This window comes from Centropristis striata, chromosome 16 (genome assembly GCF_030273125.1).
Source record: "Centropristis striata isolate RG_2023a ecotype Rhode Island chromosome 16, C.striata_1.0, whole genome shotgun sequence".
NCBI lineage: Eukaryota > Metazoa > Chordata > Actinopteri > Perciformes > Serranidae > Centropristis > Centropristis striata.
The window spans coordinates 5,534,431-5,556,189 of NC_081532.1; the positions used below are offsets into that span (position 1 = coordinate 5,534,431).

The 21,759-nt window shown below is 41.5% G+C and overlaps 2 long non-coding RNA genes across 2 annotated transcripts; both read right to left on the bottom strand.

Moving 5' to 3' along the window:
- Positions 1–4,589: 4,589 nt before the first annotated feature.
- Positions 4,590–5,934, bottom strand: LOC131987855 (uncharacterized). The gene is made up of 3 exons (XR_009395832.1): positions 5,764–5,934; positions 4,811–4,866; positions 4,590–4,726 (listed from the first exon to the last, which is right to left on the bottom strand). It is a non-coding gene; the product is annotated as an uncharacterized LOC131987855 (long non-coding RNA).
- A 1,758-nt stretch (positions 5,935–7,692) lies between these two features.
- LOC131987752 (uncharacterized) lies at positions 7,693–12,273 on the bottom strand. The gene is made up of 3 exons (XR_009395827.1): positions 12,190–12,273; positions 7,924–7,982; positions 7,693–7,804 (listed from the first exon to the last, which is right to left on the bottom strand). It is a non-coding gene; the product is annotated as an uncharacterized LOC131987752 (long non-coding RNA).
- Between the last annotated feature and the right edge of the window lie 9,486 nt (positions 12,274–21,759).

Here is a 21,759-nt window from a genome sequence, read left to right on the forward strand (position 1 = left end):
TTTTGTGTTTTTATCATTTAAAACATGTGGATTTACATTTCCAAAAGGGCATTAAAGGGTTAAAATTATTTAAGAAATGCATGTAAATGTTATAGTTATGATCAGGACTGAAGTTGGTCAAACAATTTAATGCATTGAAAGTGAAAAAAAATATTCATTTATAATATTTTTATAGCATTTTTGAAGAAGTGAACATTTTTTGCACCAAGGGTAATACATGTACATTTTCTGAAGGGGTGCACAAAGGGTTAAAGCAGGGTTGATCACTTTAGGATCAAACTGCTGCACTCCAGGCCTTTGCATGCACCCAAGTCTTATTTACCACCATGAAGCAGTGTAATCGAGTTATAACAGCGAGTTGAACAGGTGCCAGGAGGCTCAGAAGCCTCCTCCGTGTGTTATCTGGAGCGGTAAGGTGTCGCTGTCACCCCCTGCACGTTGCCAGGCTCCCACAGAGCTCACGCTACTTATTTGTTACCTATTACTCACTTTACTCTAACCTGTCTGTTAATAGGTAAAGAGGATAGATATTTATCTGGTTGTTGGAGCTAAAATAGAGCAGTAAGTGCACATTCTTGTGGCCATGCTTTGTTCAAAAAAAAATTTCTAGCAGCACTTTTGTGCGTGCAGCAGATTGTATAGTGTAGTTTTCCATAAATGGTGACCCTGCTAAGGTATGAGGTGGGACTGTTTATTTAAGGTTTCCTTCCTGACCACAGTTCCTGCACTTTTCCACCCTTGTGAGGAAGGAATGTGTGGCAACAGAGACTTTCAGTCAGGCTCAGTTTGACCCTGCTGCAGCTCAGCCACATTCAAACATAAAGGCCTGCTGCCGCCTAGTGGTGGAACCTCAACAATGACAAATTCAGTTGCAATGTTTAACCCTTATGTCCTCCTCAAATTTACTACGCTCTCCTGACCCTCGTGGCCAAAAAAGGCCACACACTCTAAAACTGCTATTAAATCACCATACATAATTTTGCTAAAGAGTAAAGTTCCTGCAAAAATTCATGCCTCAAGCTGTAACACAGCCAAAATGATCAACAAATGACAAAAAGAAGAAGAGAAAAATGGCCTAAAATGCCCGAGGAGGGCATAAGGGTTAAGACAAGACGCTATAGATGTATATAATGTAGGGAATTTAACTTAGAGATATCATCATATAAGTCAGATTTTTTGTATCAGAAGTTTTCCAGTTTTATAATAAGCCATTATCGTGTTAAATGTGCAAATTTGCAGAACAGAGATAAAGCCAGGTTCAAACAATCCATAAATACTGTCATCAGCTATGAAAATAAATGTTTGCCACATTTAAGGAATAAAATGTTCTATAAATAAGGCTTTTAATGATATATGAACAAAAAAATTGAAATTTGACATGTAAGTTTTACTGAAGTGCTGCTTTTCTTTCCATGTTCTGAAAGAAGACACGTTACGGAAGAAAAAGAAAAAAAAAACATGTTGGCGTGTCTCGGCTTAACAAAAGGGGGATTTCAATCAGAAATATAAACGTTTTGTAATTTTGTTTTATATTGCAAATAAAAATTGATTATTGGTATGTTACTGATCATGTTTGAACTTTCTGGGAGAATTGTGTGTGAGTATTGACTTATTGTAGTTGACTCATATTTAAAATACCTGTCTAGTCTAATAACACACACCTTCAGATTAGAAGAAACAAATCTCTGATTACCTCCTCTCACCTGTAGAAAAGAGATCAGTGAGCCACCACTCCAAAAAGGACTGTTCTTCTTGGAATTTTTTGCTTTAATAGAATAATGTAGAAAACTCCCAGGTCTCTTTACACTGTAAAAAAATGTCTGTAGATTTTACGTGAAAAACTCCTAAACCATGAAAGTAAAAGACTGTAAACTTTTTTTAATTTTCAAGTTTTTCAAATACATCGGACAAAGAAGATACAATTCTCACATGAGACAATCAAGTCTAGTTCCTGTCCAATCAAACAAACCTCCCAATGCCCCACACACACAAGTACTGGACTCCAAGCAACTTTCAATACATCCAGACACCGACACATACACAAACTAAGTAAATAAAAAAAGGAAATCACAATGGAGAGAGAAAAGAAAAAACAAAAACAAAACAAAAAACAGATCCATATATACATTTGGGTTACATAGAAATGTTAGTAGCTGCCATGCTTTCAACAAAGGAAATAAATACACCGTAAATGTATATATCAGCCAAAACAGTATTTTTAACATTAAAAAAAAAAAAATTTTTTAAAACATTACTCCACTGTAAAATACACTGGCACCGTGTTTGTCACAAAAATATACTGTAATAATTTTACAAGCATCACTTTAATTTTTGCATTCATTTAAAAAAAATACTTTTTCTCACTGTTAAATGTACTAAACACCATATCTCTAACAGAAATATACTGTAATATTTTATGGTAAAATCTTTAATTTATGCAGGATTTATAAAGTATTTTCTTGTCAATTATATGGCAGAACAGTGTTTCTTTTGATGGAAAAACGTTTTATTTATACGGTAAAATATGGAATAAATTGGCAATCTTAAACAGGAAATCAACAGTGCTAATATAATTTTACCGTAATATTGCAAAAAGTTGCACTGTATTTATTACGGTAAAGTTCTAGATAGAAGTAGTGAAATACATAAACATCAGATTTTGTTCACATGAATCAGATGAGACATGAAACAAACATTTAATGTAAATGTAGCAGATAAAATTAGAGCAGAAGATCTTTGTGATCATGGTGGAAAAACAAAAATAAAACAGTTTCATAACATAGTAGTTTGATAGTTTTCATGCTGTCAGACAGTAAAGCAGCTTCACTGTGAAAACTAACACATGAAGAACAGAAACAGCAGGTTTGATCATTTACACTGATGATAAACAAAAGCATCACTTCCTGTGAGTCACTACAGTTTCATGACAGAACACATGAAGTTTTAAAATGCCAACAGTGCAAGTTAATAGAATATAAATATAAATATAAACAACAATTTTCCATGGGCCCACACACTTTGTCATGACTGCTGAGGAAAATAAATATTATAGGCTCTATTATATATATTTCAAAATATACACTGACATTTGAAACACTGGAGACATGCCATGTGCTTCCTTCAGGACCTCTTCTATTATCCTGTTCTGTCCTTCTAAAAACCATCCCAAACTCCTGTAAGACCTCTGTGATGTTTCTCCTTCAGTCTGTATATCACTGAGGTGTAATGGGGGGGACGTTAAATGATCTTTTTTAAAGTGTTAATAAGAAAGGAAGTGGAGTGTACCATTAGAAACACGACTCTCACTGAGTCCTTCTCTGAGTCTGTAGAATCTCTACAGTGAGAAACAGCACGACATGCGGTTCTTCACCATCATTGTTTTAAATTCACTTGCCGCTGTTGTTGCTTATTCTACACGTAATGCTGCTGCTTAGCTACACACCACTACCGTCTCTTCACATTTTGTTGCATAATTCGGATTGCAATGTGAATTCACAGACACAAATGTCTGAAGGAGTAATAATGGCAGAGTTTGCTATGGCACTTTTGCAGAAAAACACTTTCCAGCACCTGGATTCTGCAGGAACCTACGCCAGGATCCTGTTTGTGGACTTCAGCTCTACCTTCAACACCATCATCTGAGCTCAGCTGAGCTTGCCTGACTCCACCAAGAAATAAAAACAGCCCAACAGAGGATGTTCTCCCTGCAGCAGGTGAAGAAATTCAACTTGCTAAAGTCTATCCTCACTTCCTCCATCACCATCTGGTACGCTGCTGCCACTGCCAAGGACAAGAGCGGACTGCAGCGTATCATTCGCTGTGAAGAGAAGGTGATCGGCTGCAATCTGCCATCCCTCCAGGACCTGTACTACCCCTCGAGGACCTGTACTATCCCTCCAGGACCTGTACTACCTCAAAGTTGTTGCTATTGCTACCTGCTGATGTGTTCGGACTTACAGTGACCTGTCAGTAACATTTCATTTGTATAATTTGATAAGTTGTTGATGAAACTGTTTCCTTTTCCTTTTCCCTTTTTCGCAGAAAGTAACAGAAACAAAGACTCAACAGAGCTGCTGCTGTCAGTCCCAGTACACAGTAGAGGCTGATCATTCCTCGACTCTTTGGTTGTGGTCCACTTCTTGCTGGAGGAGGATCTGTTCCCTGACTTGGTGTGTTTGGTGTCTCAGGTTCGGGCCGATCCCTCGCTGCTGCTGCAAAGAGAACAAACAGATCTGAGTCATTCATGTGAAGTAAAAAAAAATTGACTGGAATAGAAAAGAAAGTATCAAGATTTGTGAAGTCTTCAATAATTTTCTTCTCAGATTTTTATTAAAAAATAAGAAAACAAAGTTCAACTGGATCAACTTACCAGTGACGTTGAGCCAACATGAGCGAGAGCCCCCATGATAACCTGCATGCACATCACACAGATAACGTCCAGAGTCATTGGTCCTGAGTCTGGACAAATGAAGTCTGAGTCGTCCTTCTCTGAGGACGTCTTTGTCAAACTGGACTCGTCCTGCAAACTGTTGATCCTGAGTCTCTGGGACCTCAACACCTTCATGTAGATCAAACAGGAATAAACTTCTGAGTTCAGCTAACAGTTGGCAGGTGATAAATAAGTGTTTGAGGGAAGTGTTACTACTGGTCCAGGTCCACTCCAGTGTGATGTTCTGGTTCTCCTCTGCCTGATAGGAGGTCTGTGTCACATTCACTACTAATATTCCTGTTGAGGAGACAGAGAGGGAAAGTGAGGACCAGACAGACTTTCTTCTTCTCTGTGGATAATAAAGTGAAGGAGTAAACTAACCAGAGACACAGGAGGTCAGGCTGAGGACGAGCAGGATGCTGCAGATCATCTTCTCCCTGAGAGAGGAGACAGAGGTGAAGAGTCACACATTACAGGTGAAACAGAGAAAATATGACACATACTTATTAAGCCTGACCAAAGATACAACAGTGTGTTTCTGACACTAGATGGCGCCAGTAAAGAAATAAGAATCTGAGATGAGCTGTGGAGAAAAAGCAGGAGGGCGTTAAAGCTGAAAACAAGCATTTCCAATGTGAGTATTAAAGGTACAGATCCTCCGTGGGTATCTGCTGCGACCCCTGTAGCTGTCGGCCTACTGGCACAGATCTGTGAGGTACTGCTGATCCAGTTGTCAAAGTGAAGTGAAGCATCTCTCTCTCTCTCTCTCTCTCTCTCTCTCTCTCTCTCTCTCTGGCGCTAACTGTGTCAGAGGGGAGTCTGGAAAAGAAATCTTGAATCCACTTTTGGAGCATTACTGACCAGCTAGCCTAATACGCCCCCACTTGCTAGCAAACATGATCGACCTCACAATCTGCGCATGCATCAACAATCCAGCCACAAGCAACAGTTATGAGGACAATTATGCAACATTAATTGTGGTGAAAACTGGGACATTGTATATTTATATATTTATCTTTATTTATCCTCTATATCATTGCAATGTAAGTTTTTTTTACATTGATGTTAAAAAGCAAAATTAGGTAGTGAATGCTGAAAGCAGGGACATTTTAGTGTTCAACTGGTGTTTTCATATAACTTTAGTAGTGTACATAATGGAGTCACTACATTCACTACAACAATGTAACATGGCCTATGTTAATACGCAGCTGTACTTGCAAGTGCTACAGTTAAAACAGCTGGGAAATCTACTACTGTCTACTACTGTCTACCAGCTGAGCCACAGCTCAGAGACAAAGAGAATATTCAGACACCAGAAAGTGAATCGAACTCACCTGTAAATCATCCAGTCCTCTTTTTAAAACTTCTGTATCGTCCCACTGGTGTGGATCAAATCTTTCCCACAGGATCAAGTCAACGACAGATAAAAGCGCCGTTTCCTCTTCTTGTTACTTTTTGCTCCTCTTTTGCAGCGTGAACCTTACATACTTGTTTCACACAAAGAATGCCTCCCAGCGAGGGCTGCATGTTGTTATTCTAACCAAGACTGAACTCCATTTATCTCACCTGAACTGTCTTCACTCCGTTGATTACACCTGATAATAGTCGGGGAGCCAAACAGATCCTACATGTTTGCAGGGCCTGTTTGGGACAAGTGTGCAACAACACGAATGTTTTTTCACTTGTCCCAAACAGGCCCTGCAAACAGGTAGGACCTGTTTGCAGGTAAAGCCTGTTAAAATAAAATAATGAAAGTCATTTTGCTGTGTTATATATCTTGTGTGACACATTTCCATTGGGAGAACAGGGTTATGTTGACATTTAATAAAAAGCCTCTGCCATGATTTTTGGGAGTAGCTTAAAATTCTATTGAGGTTCTGAGCTTGTTGATCGCCAACTAGTAGTGAAATCATCACAGATCCATTGATTTTGGCGATATTTCTGGCAGAGCAGACCCTCCAATTATTGGTCCTCAGGGTCAAAGTTAACAGAAAAAACACAAATAAAAAGTATGACAGACGATGTCAGGTTCAACCCACTGTTGAGACTTTGGCTCCCCGACTATAAGGTGTGCTCTAAATGTAGTGGAGTAAAAGTATAAAGTTACATAAAATAACAAGTTTCATATTCTTTTAATGTTTCATCGACTCCTCTGTGGCTCACCTTGTAAAGATGCATGAATGTATAGTTTGTTTACATTTTGGAAAAGCATCTGTAATTATTTTTAAACCAGTGTTTCCACTGAGAATGAAAGTTTGAATGTGGTTACTGTGGTAGAGTGATGTTCCCCTGCAGTCCACTCTGCAGTAATGATGTAAAATGTGTTGTTAAACACAGGACATAAATAAACAAGTTTCCCCTCAGGTCATGCATGTGCATACATGCTGAGCGTGACTGTGTTTCACTTTGAGTGAGTACTTTGTCATGTTGAGATGAGGAAAAACTCATCCCAGTTGAGAGTGATCCAGGTCTCCAACTAGTGAAGGAGTGGCTGAGCACCTGGCAGCACACTGACAGCTTGAGCTTTTCAGGAGGGCTTTTAAAGGTCCATTTTGATATATTAACACAAAAAACTCTTTACAACATGGATCCTCTGTTCCTTTTCACCCCCTTTTTTGATTATGTGTTACATACATGAACATATTGCAGGATAAATATTTATGTGCAGCATACAACATGTATGTATATATATATATATATATATATATATACATCATCTAATAAACTAACAGTTGCAGGTTTATTATAGAGCTGTTGAGAGTTTATAGAAAAACTGTTGATTTTAGCCCTTTACTACTGGGCTTGTGCTGGATTTGTGTCACTTTTAGGGATTTATCTTGATAATTTCTGTAAAATTAGAATAATTTCACATCTTTTTCCGCATCTAAAGTGTCACTCTGATACTTACGGTGTCGACAAGGAGGATGTAGTCACAACTCCCACCAAACACGATCACATCAGAGTCCTTGCCTGGACATGCTGTGTGCCACAACCTTCAACAGAAGAAAAGACGCTGCTCACAATACAGTAACTTTTCTTTGAAGTGTTTCTGTTTGCAAACTGAATGTAAAACCTATGTAAAAAATATTCATGAATTCCTACCTTGGCTTATTCTTATAAGGATGCTCAATTTCTCTCCATTTCTTTGTTGCAACGTCAAGCAACCAGCCATCACCTGATTGATTAAGAAAGATATGTGTCCTTGAAACTACAACAATTAAAGAACAAGGACAATAAAAGTGAGTAAGTGGGAACCTTTTCTTACTTATTGGTTTGCAGTCGACACTGAGACCTCCGAACAGGAACAAGCTGCTGTCTGACACGGCGGTGAGCGTGTGCCACGATCTGCCCACTGGAGTGGAGGACGCTGGGACTCTGGAAAACACATTTTTCAACAGAAAGAAAGAAAGATTAGGCTGTTTTAAATATAAATGATTAGGTTGAAATAGAAGTAATTTGGGCACACTGGTACTTGATCATAAGCACTAACTTACATTTCAGTCCATGTCCACGATTCAAAGTCCAGGCAGTGAATGTCACTAGTCCTTGTTTCCTGCAATAAAAAGAAGAGTCACTAACAGCCAGTGGTGGAGTTTAACCAAGTACATTTACTCAAGTACTGTACTTAAGTACAATTTTGAGGTACTTGTACTTTACTTGAGTATTTCCGTTTTATGTAACTTTATACTTCTACTCCACTACATTTAGCTGACAGCTTTATTTACTTTACAGGTTGAGATTTAACATAAAATTTATGATCAATTTAAAGTGATTAGAATTTTTTAAAATTAGATCTTATAACAGTGTATTAAGTAATTAAATGAGCCCTGTCTTTACAAAATTAAAACACAGCTTACATAAACCGACCTGTGGGCCCACCACCCGCAGACTCAGGCATAAGGGTCGGGTGCGCAGAGAGTCGGGCGGCAGGCAAAGGCGGGGACCTGGGCGTGCTGACCCCCGGCTCCAGCGGCTAGCTCTGGGGATGTGGAACGTCACCTCGCTGGCGGGGAAGGAGCCCGAGCTTGTGCCGGAGGTGGAGCGTTACCAACTAGAAATAGTTGGGCTCACCTCCACGCATAGCGTGGGCTCTGGAACCAAACTCCTGGAGAGAGGCTGGACTCTCTCCTTTTCCGGAGTTGCCCAGGGTGAGAGGCGTCGGGCGGGTGTGGGGATACTCACAAGCCCCCGGCTGAGCGCTGCTGCGTTGGAGTTCTCCCCGAGGAACGAGAGGGTCGCCTCCTTGCGGCTGCAAGTCGCAGGGAGAAGGTCTCTGACTGTTGTTTGTGCTTATGCACCAAACAGCAGTTCGGAGTACCCGGCCTTCTTGGAGTCTCTGGGTGGTGTCCTGGAAGAGGTACCATCTGGGGACTCTATTGTTTTTCTGGGAGACTTCAACGCTCACGTGGGTAACGATGATGGTACCTGGAGGGGGGTGATTGGGAGGAACGGCCTGCCCGATCTAAACCCGAGTGGTGTTCTGTTATTGGACTTCTGTGCTAGTCACGGATTGTCCATAACGAACACCATGTTCGAACATAGAGTTGTTCATAAGTGTACCTGGTACCAGAGCACTCTAGGCCAAAGATCGATGATCGATTTCATTATCGTGTCATCAGATCTGCGGCCGCATGTTCTGGACACCCGGGTGAAGAGAGGAGCAGAGCTGTCAACTGATCACCACCTGGTGGTGAGTTGGATCAGGTGGCGGGGGAGGATGCTGGACAGACCTGGCAAACCCAAACGTGTAGTGAGGGTGAACTGGGAACGTCTAGCGGAGGCCCCTGTCTGCAGGGTCTTCAACTCACGCCTGGTTGGACGCGGCTGGTTGGAGCTGTGGCCTGAAGGCCGTTGGTGCCTGTCGTGGTGGCAACCCAAGAACCCGCTGGTGGACACCAGCGGTGAGGGAGGCCGTCAAGCTGAAGAAGGAGGCCTTCCGGTCTTGGCTGGCTGAGGGGTCTCCGGAAGCAGCGGGCAGGTACCGTTTGGCCAGAAGGGCTGCAGCTGTGGCTGTCGCTGAAGCGAAAACTCGGGTATGGGAGGAATTTGGGGAGGCCATGGAGGGGGACTTTCGGTCGGCCTCAAAGAGGTTCTGGAAAACCGTCAGGCGACTCAGGAAAGGAAAGCAGGGTTTGGCCCAAGCTGTGTTCAGCGGGGGAGGAGACCTGCTGACCCGACCTGGGGATGTCCTTAGACGGTGGAAAGAACACTTTGAGGAACTCCTTAATCCAGCCAAAACGTCCTCCGCAGAGGAGGCAGAGTCTGAAGACTCGGGGGAAGACTCATCAATATCCCTGGCAGAGGTCGCCGAGGTAGTTAAAAAGCTGCCCGGCGGCAAGGTGCCAGGGTTAGATGAGATTCGCCCTGAGATGCTGAAGGCTCTGGACACTGTTGGGTTGTCATGGTTGACACGCCTCTTCAGTGTCGCGTGGAGGTCTGGGACAGTGCCAGTGGAGTGGCAGACCGGGGTGGTGGTTCCCATTTTCAAAAAGGGGGACCGGAGGGTGTGTTCCAATTACCGTGGAATCACACTTCTCAGCCTCCCCAGGAAAGTCTACTCCAGGGTGCTGGAAAGGAGGCTCCGGCCGATTGTCAAACCTCAGATTCAGGAGGAACAATGCGGCTTTCGTCCTGGCCGTGGAACGACGGACCAGCTCTTTACCCTTTCGAGGCTCCTGGAGGGGTCATGGGAGTTTGTCCATCCAGTCTACATGTGTTTTGTGGATTTGGAGAAGGCTTATGACCGTGTCCCTCGGGGAGTCTTGTGGGGGGTACTGCGGGAGTATGGGGTACCGGGCTCGTTGCTACGAGCTATCCGGCCCCTATATAACCAAAGTGAGAGCTGTGTCCGCATACTCGGCACAACGTCAAACGCGTTCCCAGTGGGTGTTGGCCTCCGCCAGGGTTGCCCCTTGTCTCCGATTCTGTTCGTGGTCTTCACGGACAGGATCTCAAGGCGCAGCCGGGGGGAGGAAGGGATCCGGTTTGGTGACCTTAGAATTGCATCTCTGCTTTTTGCAGATGATGTGGTTCTTTTGGCTTCATCAAGCCGAGACCTCCAGCACTCACTAGGGCGGTTTGCAGCCGAGTGTGAAGCGGTTGGGATGAGAGTCAGCACCTCCAAGTCTGAGGCCATGGTTCTCTGCCGGAAAACGGTGGACTGCCCCCTCCGGGTGGGGAGAGAGGTACTGCCTCAAGCGAAGGAGTTCAAGTATCTTGGGGTCTTGTTCACGAGTGAGGGTAGAATGGAGCGTGAGATGGACAGGCGGTTTGGTGCGGCGTCAGCAGTGATGCGGGCGTTGTACCGGACCGTTGTGGTGAAGAAGGAGCTGAGCCTGAAGGCAAAGCTCTCGATTTACCGGTCCATCTACGTTCCAACCCTCACCTATGGTCATGAGCATGGGTAGTGACCCAAAGAACGAGATCGCGGGTACAAGCGGCCGAAATGAGTTTCCTCCGTAGGGTGGCTGGGCTCAGCCTTAGAGATAGGGTGAGGAGCTCAGACATCCGGAGGGAGCTCGGAGTAGAGCCGCTGCTCCTTCGCGTCGAAAGGAGCCAGTTGAGGTGGTTTGGGCATCTAGTAAGGATGCCTCCCGGGCGTCTCCCGTTAGAGGTGATCCGGGCACGTCCAACTGGTAGGAGGCCCCGGGGAAGACCCAGAACACGGTGGAGGGATTATATCTCTCGCCTGGCCTGGGAACGCCTCGGGGTCCCCCAGGAGGAGCTGGACGTTGTGGCTGGGGAGAGGGGCGCCTGGAATGCCCTGCTTAGCCTGCTGCCCCCGCGACCCGGCCCCGGATAAGCATACGAGAATGGATGGATGGATGGATGGAGCTTACATAAATGCATCAATACAAATAATTTAATTAATATATTTGGAATATATATAACAATCTGAGTGAGGTCATTATGCATAACAAGTACTTTTACTTTTTTTACTTAAGTACATTTTGATGCTTATATTTTTGTACTTTTACTTGAGTAAAGTTTCAATGCAGGACTTTTACTTGCAGTGCAGTATTAGGGCTGTTTCCACTACCGACCAATACCCGGAATGAGGCGGGTCTCACTCACCAAAACGCCCCTAATATGAATACGAGCCGTCTGGAGCGGACTTTTGTCAGGACCTTTTTCGTCCCTGTTGAAGAGCAGGGCCTTTTTTCTGACGTAGTACTCTACACGACAACAACACGCGCCATTTGTAAACCACTGTTGCCAACTTAGCAACTTTGTTGCTATATTTAGCGGCTTTTCAGACCCCCTTAGTGACTATTTTTTTAAAAAGCGACAGGCAACATATCCAGCGACTTTTGCTGGTGTTATTGGAGACTCCTTCTTACTCTTTTTAACGAGTAAGAACGAGTTGAAGCGGCACAGTCCTCCTGCAGCAGTCTCTCCCAGCTGCTGCTGCTGCTGCAGGAGGTGTTCACTTAGCAATCTCTCTTTGTTTACAACAAGCACCGGACACTCTGTGCACAGTTAGCAATGCCGGTTAATTAGCCATGCTGCTTTGTTTATGATCAGCTGTTGAAGTTGTGCACAGTTAGCGACGGTGGCCACAGTTGAGTCTCCCGCGTTTAATCCGTCACGTATGTGATCATGGATCACGGTCGAAGAGTGAGCGGACATTTGAGAGGGTGTGGCCTGAGACCGCTAAAGGAAACACGGCTAATTTCACAGTGTAGTACTTTTACTTAAGTAAGGAATCTGAATACTTCTTCAGCCACTACTAATAGCAGACTGGCCTGTAGATCTCTCACCATGACTCGGCCTCCACAGATGTATCCTCTGCCTCCGATGGTGGCGCTGGCGTGGGCGGCCCTGGGGGCCGGAGCACGGCCCTGCACAGAAAACCTGTCACTGTTACATCATCGGAGAATATTGAAACTGTCCTAACAAATCACTAATCAGAATCTTTGCATTGCATCCAGTTTATAAAAGCATGAACCAGACTAAATGACTTACATGCGTCTGTGGTTCACTCCAGCTGGCCTGCATGGGGTCAAACACATGAACCTCGTTGTTCCATCCCCAGAAGACATCTTCCACCTGAAACACCACATGAGCAAAGAATTCATTCATATAGATCTATTTTAGAGTATTCTCAGCAGTGGTGGAATGTAACTAATTTACTCAAGTACTGTACTTACGTAACATTCAATACAAATAATCTAATAATATATTTAGAATATATAAAACAACTAAGCAGAATATATACATATATATGGCCAAATTCATCACTGGATTGTTTGATTTTGTTGTGGATTCATTTATTCAACAGGGTCCTTACACTTTTTTCCAAATAGGTGAAATTCAAGCACTTTTCAAGCATTTTAAAGGTGCATTTTCAAGCTTTTCAAGCACTGTACAGCAGCTGTTTGTTTTTGTTTTTTGTAATTGACTTTTTATTGCTTTTTAACAGTACAACTAAAAGACCAACATACATGAATATGAACAATAACAGGAACTTAACAACATAACATGAGATTTTAAAATAATAGAAATAAAAAACAAAAACAGAAATCACACCCACAGAAAAACAATTACTCATCAAAAACTACTTTCAGAAAATAAAGTCATCCAGACATAAAAACAATTACACATATATACATACACAGAGCTAACACCTCCAGCATCCAGCAGCTGTTTTTAAGATAGAATTAAAAAAAAGATAATTTCATCAAGTAATATATGATATGAAATATACAATACAGCACACAAAAACAACTTTATTCTCATACAGGTTCGAAAGCCTGGGAGAAAAAGTGAGTTTTAAGAGACGATTTAAAAATGTCCAATGGTTTATATTTATATTATATATTGTTATTGTTATTGTTACCTATTTTGTTCATTGTTTTTCTTATTATCCTATATTGTGATTGTTTTTGTAGCTTTGGAGCAAGCTGGAACCAGAATTTCCTTTGGGATTAATAAAGTTCTATCTTCTTTTATCTTGTATAAATGGTAAATCACTATTAAATATAAATATTTATATACAGTACAAACAGTGTATAGTCGGCTATGCTGATTATTGTACATCTTCAAATTAAACTAGATGTTATTGTCTTATAAATTATGTCACAAAATGTCAAAAAGGTTAAGCAGTTCCAAGCACTTTATTCAAAATCTTATTTGAATCGTAGGAACCCTGATTCACAGATAACACATCTGTTGTGGAAATGAACACACAAAAACTTATATTTAGTTTGAGTTTTTCCATTACCATGTTGATGATGATGTTTCTCCACTCTGCAGGACTTTTGGCAGCTGCCACAGCTCCTCTCTCACCATGCCGGTCATCCTGTACGATGGATCAGAAGAAGAGCTGATGGACACTATTGAGAGAGAGTTTAGCTGACCTCCAGCTGAGAGCTGCAACAGAGCTGTTATAAAGCTGCATTCAGGGCATAAAGCAGATTCAAGGATAGATTTTAAAAAGAGAAAGGAAAGCAGGGTTACATTTTGACAATTTCCTGCCACTAAGGAAGGCTACATTAATTATTTTTAACCCTTGTGCACCCCAGGTACATTTTTTTGCACATTTCTTTATTCTTTTTTAAATACTCAATCATTTTGCCTGTGTTATTGATAGTGGGACAAAACTTTGTTTTCTATCAACTTTTAAAATTTCGACCTTAGATCAATTGATAGGGCGATATTTCACTGTGTAAAAAAAATAGCTCCACGTAGTACCCTTAGGACATTTCTTGCACCATTGACTCCCATTCAAACATACACTCTTGAACATAGTCTAATTTGAGCATAATTTTTTATTACTCAGCATTTTTTGCACCAAGGATAAAAGGTGGGGTTTATTTTTTTACAAACTCACACTGCTCAAAAAATAATAATGCATTTAAATCAATGTTGTTGTTAATTATTGATGTATCCAAGGGTCTAATCCCCCCACCAAAAAAAATCCAGTTTGCACTTAGTGTATGGAAAATTTTCATATTTTGTGTTTTAATCATTTAAAACATGTGGATTTACATTTCTAAAAGGGCATTAAAGGGTTAAAATTATTTAAGAAATGCATGTACATTTTATAGTTATGATCAGGACTGAAGTTGGTCAAAAGATTTAATGCATTGAAAGTGACAAAAAATATTCATATATAATATTTTTATAGCATTTTTGAAGAAGTGGACATTTTTGCACCAAGGATAAAACATAACACATTTTCTGAATGGGCGCACAAAGGGTTAAAGCAGGGTTGATCACTTTAGGATCAAACTGCTGCACTCCAGGCCTTTGCATGCACCCAAGTTTTATTTACCACCATGAAGCAGTGTAATCGAGTTATGACAGCGAGTTAGGACACAGCGAGGAAGGAGTGTGTGGCAACAGACTTTCAACAGACTTTCAGTCAGGCTCAGTTTGACCCTGCTGCAGCTCAGCCACATTCAAACATAAAGGCCTGCTGCCACCTAGTGGTGGAACCTCAACAATGAAAAATTCAGTTGCAATGTTTAAGACAGGGGTGGGCAACCTGCGGCTCTGGAGCCACATGTGGCTCTTCAGGCCATCTGCAGTGGCTCCATGTGGCTGTGACAAAAAAAATAATAATTTTAATTTTAATTTATCATTGGTGTAGGCCCAAAGCAATTTGGATTCTTCAATTGTAAAAATGTTAAGCTTATATATGGCAATAAAGCATTTCTTTTTAACATACAGTCATGAAAAAAATGATTAGACCACCCTTGTTTTCTTCATTTTCTTGTTCATTTTAATGCCTTGTACAACTAAAAGTACATTTGTTTGGACAAATATAATGACAACAACAAAGACATTAGAGTTTAATTTAAGAGCTGATATCTAGACATTTTTCATGTTTTCTTGATAATAACCAAAATCATTATCAAGAAAAAACATGTAAAATGGCTAGATATCAGCTCTTCATTATTCAATGGTCTACTAACTTTTTCCATGACTGCATTAGTAAACTAAAATGTGCATCATAGTTTACGAAAATCTAAAAAACCTTAACCTATACATTTTGCCAACTTAAAATCTAGTTTTGAGTTTCCCTAGCTAGACTAGCTTTCGATTACAAACTCCAAAATTATATTAATAAATGCTAATTTTGACCAATTAGTCATGTTGGTGGACTAATTTAGGCTATTTTATTTTCATTCAAAATAAGTTTTGCGGCTCAATTCCGACAATTTTTCTCTTATTTTTGCCACCATGGCTCTTTTGTTAGTAAAGGTTGCCGACCCCTGGTTTAAGACAAGATGCTATAGATGTATATAGTGTAGGGAATTTAACTCCCCAGTTCATTACTGACATTAAGTCATATTTTTTGTATCAGAAGTTTTCCAGTTTTATAAAAATAAGCCATTATTGTGTTAAATGTGCAAATTTGCAGAACAGAGATAAAGCCAGGTTCCAAATTCTTGTTTCATTTTGTTGACATATTTAAATGTTGTTTTCCAGAGGGAATATTAGATATCTCTTTTTAATAATCCATAAATACTGTCATCAGCCATGAAAATTAAATGTTTGCCGCATTTTTAGGATTAAAATGTTCTGTAAATAAGGCTTTTAATGATATATGAACAAAAAAAATGGAAATGTGATATATGTAAATTTTACTGAAGTTGTGTTTTTCTTTCCACTGTTCTGAAAGAAGACACGTTACAGAAGAAAAAGAAAAAAAAACATGTTGGCGTGTCTCGCCTTAACAAAAGGGGGATTTCAATCAGAAATATAAACGTTTTGTAATTTTGTTTTATATTGCAAATAAAAATTGATTATTGGTATGTTACTGATCATGTTTGAACTTTCTGGGAGAATAGGGTGTATGTGTGTATTGACTTATTGTAGTTGACTCAATTTAAAAATACCTGTCTAGTCTAAAGACACACGTCTTCAGATCAGAGGAAACAAATCTCTGATTACTTCCTCTCACCTGTAGAAAAGAGATCAGTGAACCACCACTCCAAAAAGGACTGTTGTTCTTGGAGTTTCTTGCTTTAATAGAATAATGTAGAAAACTCCCAGGTCTCTTTACACTGTAAAAAATGTCTGTAGATTTTACAGTGAAAAACTGCTAAACCTTGAAAGTAAAAGACCGTAAAATGATAAATGAGTTAATTCAGTTTCAGTAACAATGAAAAACACCGTAAATGTATATATCAGCCAAAACAGTATTTTTAACATAAAAAAACCCAAAACATTACTCCACTGTAAAATACACTGGCACCTTGTTTGTCACAAAAATATACTCTAATAAATATACAAGCCATCATTGTCATTTTTGCATTTATTTTTTGTAACAATACTTTTTCTCACTGTTAAATGTACTAAACACCATATCTCTAACAGAAATATACTGTAATAGTTTATGGTAAAATCTTTAATTTATGCAGGATTTATAAAGTATTTTCTTGTCAATTATATGGCAGAACAGCGTTTCTTTTGATGGAAAAACATTTTATTTATACAGTAAAATATGGAATAAATTGGAATCTTAAACAGGAAATCAACAGTGCTAATATAATTTTACCGTAATATTACAAAAAAGTTGCACTGTATTTATTACGGTAAAGTTCTAGATAGAAGTAGTGAAATACATAAACAACAGATTTTGTTCACATGAATCAGATGAGACATGAAACAAACATTTAAAGTAAATGTAGCAGATAAAATTAGAGCAGAATATCATTGTGATCATGGTTGAACAAACAAAAATAAAACAGTTTCATAACATTTTAGTTTGATAGTTTTCATGCTGTCAGACAGTAAAGCAGCTTCACTGTGAAAACTAACACATGAAGAACAGAAACAGCAGGTTTGATCATTTACACTGTTGATAAACAAAAGCATCACTTCCTGTGAGTCACTACAGTTTCATGACAGAACACATGAAGTTTTAAAATGCCAACAGTGCAACTTAATGGAATATAAATGTAAAGAACAATTTCCATGGCTGCTGAGGGAAAAATATATTATAGGCTCTATTATATATGTATATACGTACGTATGTGCGATCAACACCGAGGTAAAAAGAAAGGAAGTGGAGTGTATCATTAGAAACACGACTCTCACTGAGTCCTTCTCTGAGTCTGTAGAATCTCTACAGTGAGAAACAGCACGACATGCGGTTCTTCACCTTCATTGTTTTGAATTCACTCGCCGCTGTTGTTGCTTATTCTACACGTAATGCTGCTGCTTAGTTACACACCACTACCGTCTCTTCACATTTTGTTGCACAATTTGGGTTGCAATGTGAATTCACAGACACAAATGTCCGAAGGAGTAATAATGGCAGAACAAACCCAGGTAGTTCCTCAAAAATAAAAAATGCACTAGAGGTTTTCAGCTTAAAGTAGAGTTATAAAGGCACTCGACCACACTAGACCACACCCCCAGAAACCAAAAACAAAGCCTTTTAACAGGCTAACTTCATCTTAAGTGACTCAGGCCTGTCAGGTGAAAACCACTAAGTAGAAACAAATACAAATACAGCATAACCGCAGCAAGCAGAAAGCAAATTTAAAGCAAATACTACACCAGAAACCAGAAGCCAGGCCAAGCCTTAAAAATGCACTATGTTCAACACCATCATCTGAGGTCAGCTGAGCTTGCCTGACTCCACCAAGAAATAAAAAACAGCCCAACAGAGGATGTTCTCTCTGCTGCAGGTGAAGAAATTCAACTTGCCAAAGATAATGTTGGGGCACTTCTACACTACCATCATCGAGTCCATCCTCACTGCCTCCACTACCAAGAACAAGGGCGGACTGCAGCGTATCATTCGCTGTGCAGAGAAGGTGATCGGCTGCAATCTGCCATCCCTCCAGGACCTGAACTACCCCTCCAGGACCTGAACTACCCCTCCAGGACCTGTACTACCCCTCCAGGACCTGTACTACCCCTGAAGGACCTCTACTACCCCTCCAGGACCTGAACTACCCCTCCAGGACCTGTACTACCCCTCCAGGACCTGTACTACCCCTCCAGGACCTGTACTACCCCTCCAGGACCTGTGCTACCCCTCCAGGACCTGTACTACCCCTCCAGGACCTGAACTACCCCTCCAGGACCTGAACTACCCCTGAAGGACTGTAGATTGTAGCCGACCCCTCCCCACCCTGGACACAGACTGTCACTCCTCTCTTGCAGGACTCTGCGGTCCATCAGGACCAAAACCTGCCATCATCAGAACAGTTTCTTCCTCTGCAAGAAGACCAGAGACCTCCTTGACTCTCCCTCCACCTCTTCACGCTTCATTAACATATGAACAGCCACCTGACATCATCCAAGTTGCACATTCCTGTTTGCACAGCTCATTCCCTCATTTAAATAACTCTATAGCTGTGTCCCATTATCAAGGAAGGATCCTCAATCCGCTGGATTTGAAGGATACTACATCATCAACATCCGCCGAAGGACTGTCCCGCAGTCCCAGAGTCCTTCTTCTGCCCAAATTCCAAGGATGCATGTGTGTATCCTCCATGCGCTCCGACTACCCATAATGCCTTGCGCACACCGGTCCGCCGGGAGATTTAAAAATATAAGTATTTTCAGTTTACACTGAATGTTATCACATAACTTACACAAGGGCGGACTGCAGCGTATCATTCGCTGTGCAGAGAAGGTGATCGGCTGCAATCTGCCATCCCTCCAGGACCTGAACTACCCCTCCAGGACCTGAACTACCCCTCCAGGACCTGTACTACCCCTCCAGGACCTGTACTACCCCTGAAGGACCTCTACTACCCCTCCAGGACCTGAACTACCCCTCCAGGACCTGAACTACCCCTCCAGGACCTGTACTACCCCTCCAGGACCTGTACTACCCCTCCAGGACCTGTACTACCCCTCCAGGACCTGTACTAACTCTCCAGGACCTGAACTACCCCTCCAGGACCTGTGCTACCCCTCCAGGACCTGTACTACCCCTCCAGGACCTGAACTACCCCTCCAGGACCTGTACTACCCCTCCAGGACCTGTACTATCCCTCCAGGACCTGAACTACCCCTCCAGGACCTGTACTACCCCTCCAGGACCTGTACTATCCCTCCAGGACCTGAACTACCCCTCCAGGACCTGAACTACCCCTCCAGGACCTGTACTACCCCTCCAGGACCTGAACTACCCCTCCAGGACCTGTACTACCCCTGAAGGACTGTAGATTGTAGCCGACCCCTCCCCACCCTGGACACAGACTGTCACTCCTCTCTTGCAGGACTCTGCAGTCCATCAGGACCAAAACCTGCCATCATCAGAACAGTTTCTTTCCCTCTGCAAGAAGACCAGAGACCCCCTTGACTCTCCCTCCACCTCTTCACGCTTCATTAACATATGAACAGCCACCTGACATCATCCAAGTTGCACATTCCTGTTTGCACAGCTCATTCCCTCATTTCAATAACTCTATAGCTGTGTCCCAATGTCAAGGAAGGATCCTCAAAGGACTGTCCCGCAGTCCCAGAGTCCTTCTTCTGCCCAAATTCCAAGGACGCATGTCTGTATCCTCCGTGCGCGAGAAGTATTTTCCGTTTACACTGAATGTTATCACATAACTTACACAAACAAATGCCAGAATATTTAGCTAAAGATAATAAACGTCATCTTGATACATTGCTGGATAAGTTAATTAATGCGTCTCAGTCGATAAAGTTATTGTTAATTAATTTATATGCGTCAGATGACGCATTAAATTAGTCTTCTCACTCACAATCCTCTGGTAAAGCTGTCAGAGTTATAGTTTGGGCGTAGGACGCACAGATGCACTCCTCATACATGCATACACATGCTTCAAACACACGCACACACACACACACACACACACATTTTGAGGTTAAAGGGCATAGTTTGAAATCTCTGAAGAATCTCATCATAGTGTACACACACTGGCAGTAGCCCTCGTGGCCCTTTCAGAATTTCCCCAGAGAAAATTTTCTAGTTGTTCATATTGTTTCTTTTTTTCGCAGAAAGTAACAGAAACAAAGACTCAACAGAGCTGCTGCTGTCAGTCCCAGTACACAGTAGAGGCCGATCCTTCCTCGACTCTCTGGTTGTGGTCCACTTCCTGCTGGAGGATCTGTTCCCTGACTTGGTGTGTTTGGTGTCTCAGGTTCGGGCCGATCCCTCGCTGCTGCTGCAAAGAGAACAAACAGATCTGAGTCATTCATGTGAAGTAAAAAAAAAATTGAATGGAAAAGAAAAGAAAGTATCAAGATTTGTGAAGTCTTCAATAATTTTCTTCTCAGATTTTTATTCAAAAATAAGAAAAGAAAGTTCGACTGGATCAACTTACCAGTGACGTTGAGCCAACATGAGCGAGAGTTCCCACTGTGATTTATGACCACCTCACACACATAAAGTCCAGAGTCATTGGTCCTGAGTCTGGACACATGAAGTCTGAGTCGTCCTTCTCTGAGGACGTCTTTGTCAAAATGGACTCGTCCTGCAAACTGTTGATCCTGAGTCTCTGGGACCTCAACACCTTCATGTAGATAAAACAGGACTAAAGGTCTGAGGTCAGCTAACAGATGGCAGAAGATAAAAAAGCGTTTGAGGGAAGTGTCACGTCTGGTGGTGAAGGTCCACTCCAGTGTGATGTTCTGGTTCTCCTCTGCCTGATAGGAGGTCTGTGTCACATTCATTACAAGTATTCCTGTTGAGGAGACAGAGAGGGAAAGTGAGGACCAGACAGACTTTCTTCATCTCTGTGGATAATAAAGTAAAGGAGGCAGTTCAAGCTGAAAATAAGCATTTCCAATGTGAGTATTAAAGGTACAGATCACCCGTGGGTATCTGCTGCGACCCCTGTAGCTGTCGGCCTACTGGCACAGATCTGTGAGGTACTCTCTCTCTCTCTCTCTCTCTCTCTCTCTCTCTCTCTCTCTCTCTCTCTCTCTCTCTCTCTCTCTCTCTCTCTCTCTCTGGCGCTAACTGTCTCAGAGGGGAGTTTGGAAAAGAAATCTTGAATCCACTTTTGGGGCATTACTGACCAGCTAGCCTAATACTTGCTAGCAAACATGATCAACCTCACAATCTGCACATGCATCAACAATCCAACCACAAGCAACAGTTATGACAATGATACATTGATTAGATGCAGAAAACATGTCTTTATATATTCAATTATTATTATTTTAATTGTGGTGAAAACTGGGACTTGGTATATTTATATATTTATCTTTATTTTTCTTCTATATCATTGCAATGTACGTTTTTTTTTTTTTACATTCATGTTAAAAAGCAAAATTTGGTAGTGAATGCTGAAAGCAGGGACATTTTAGTGTTCAACTGGTGTTTTCATATAACTTTAGTAGTGTACATAATGGTGTCACTACATTCACTACAACAATGTAAC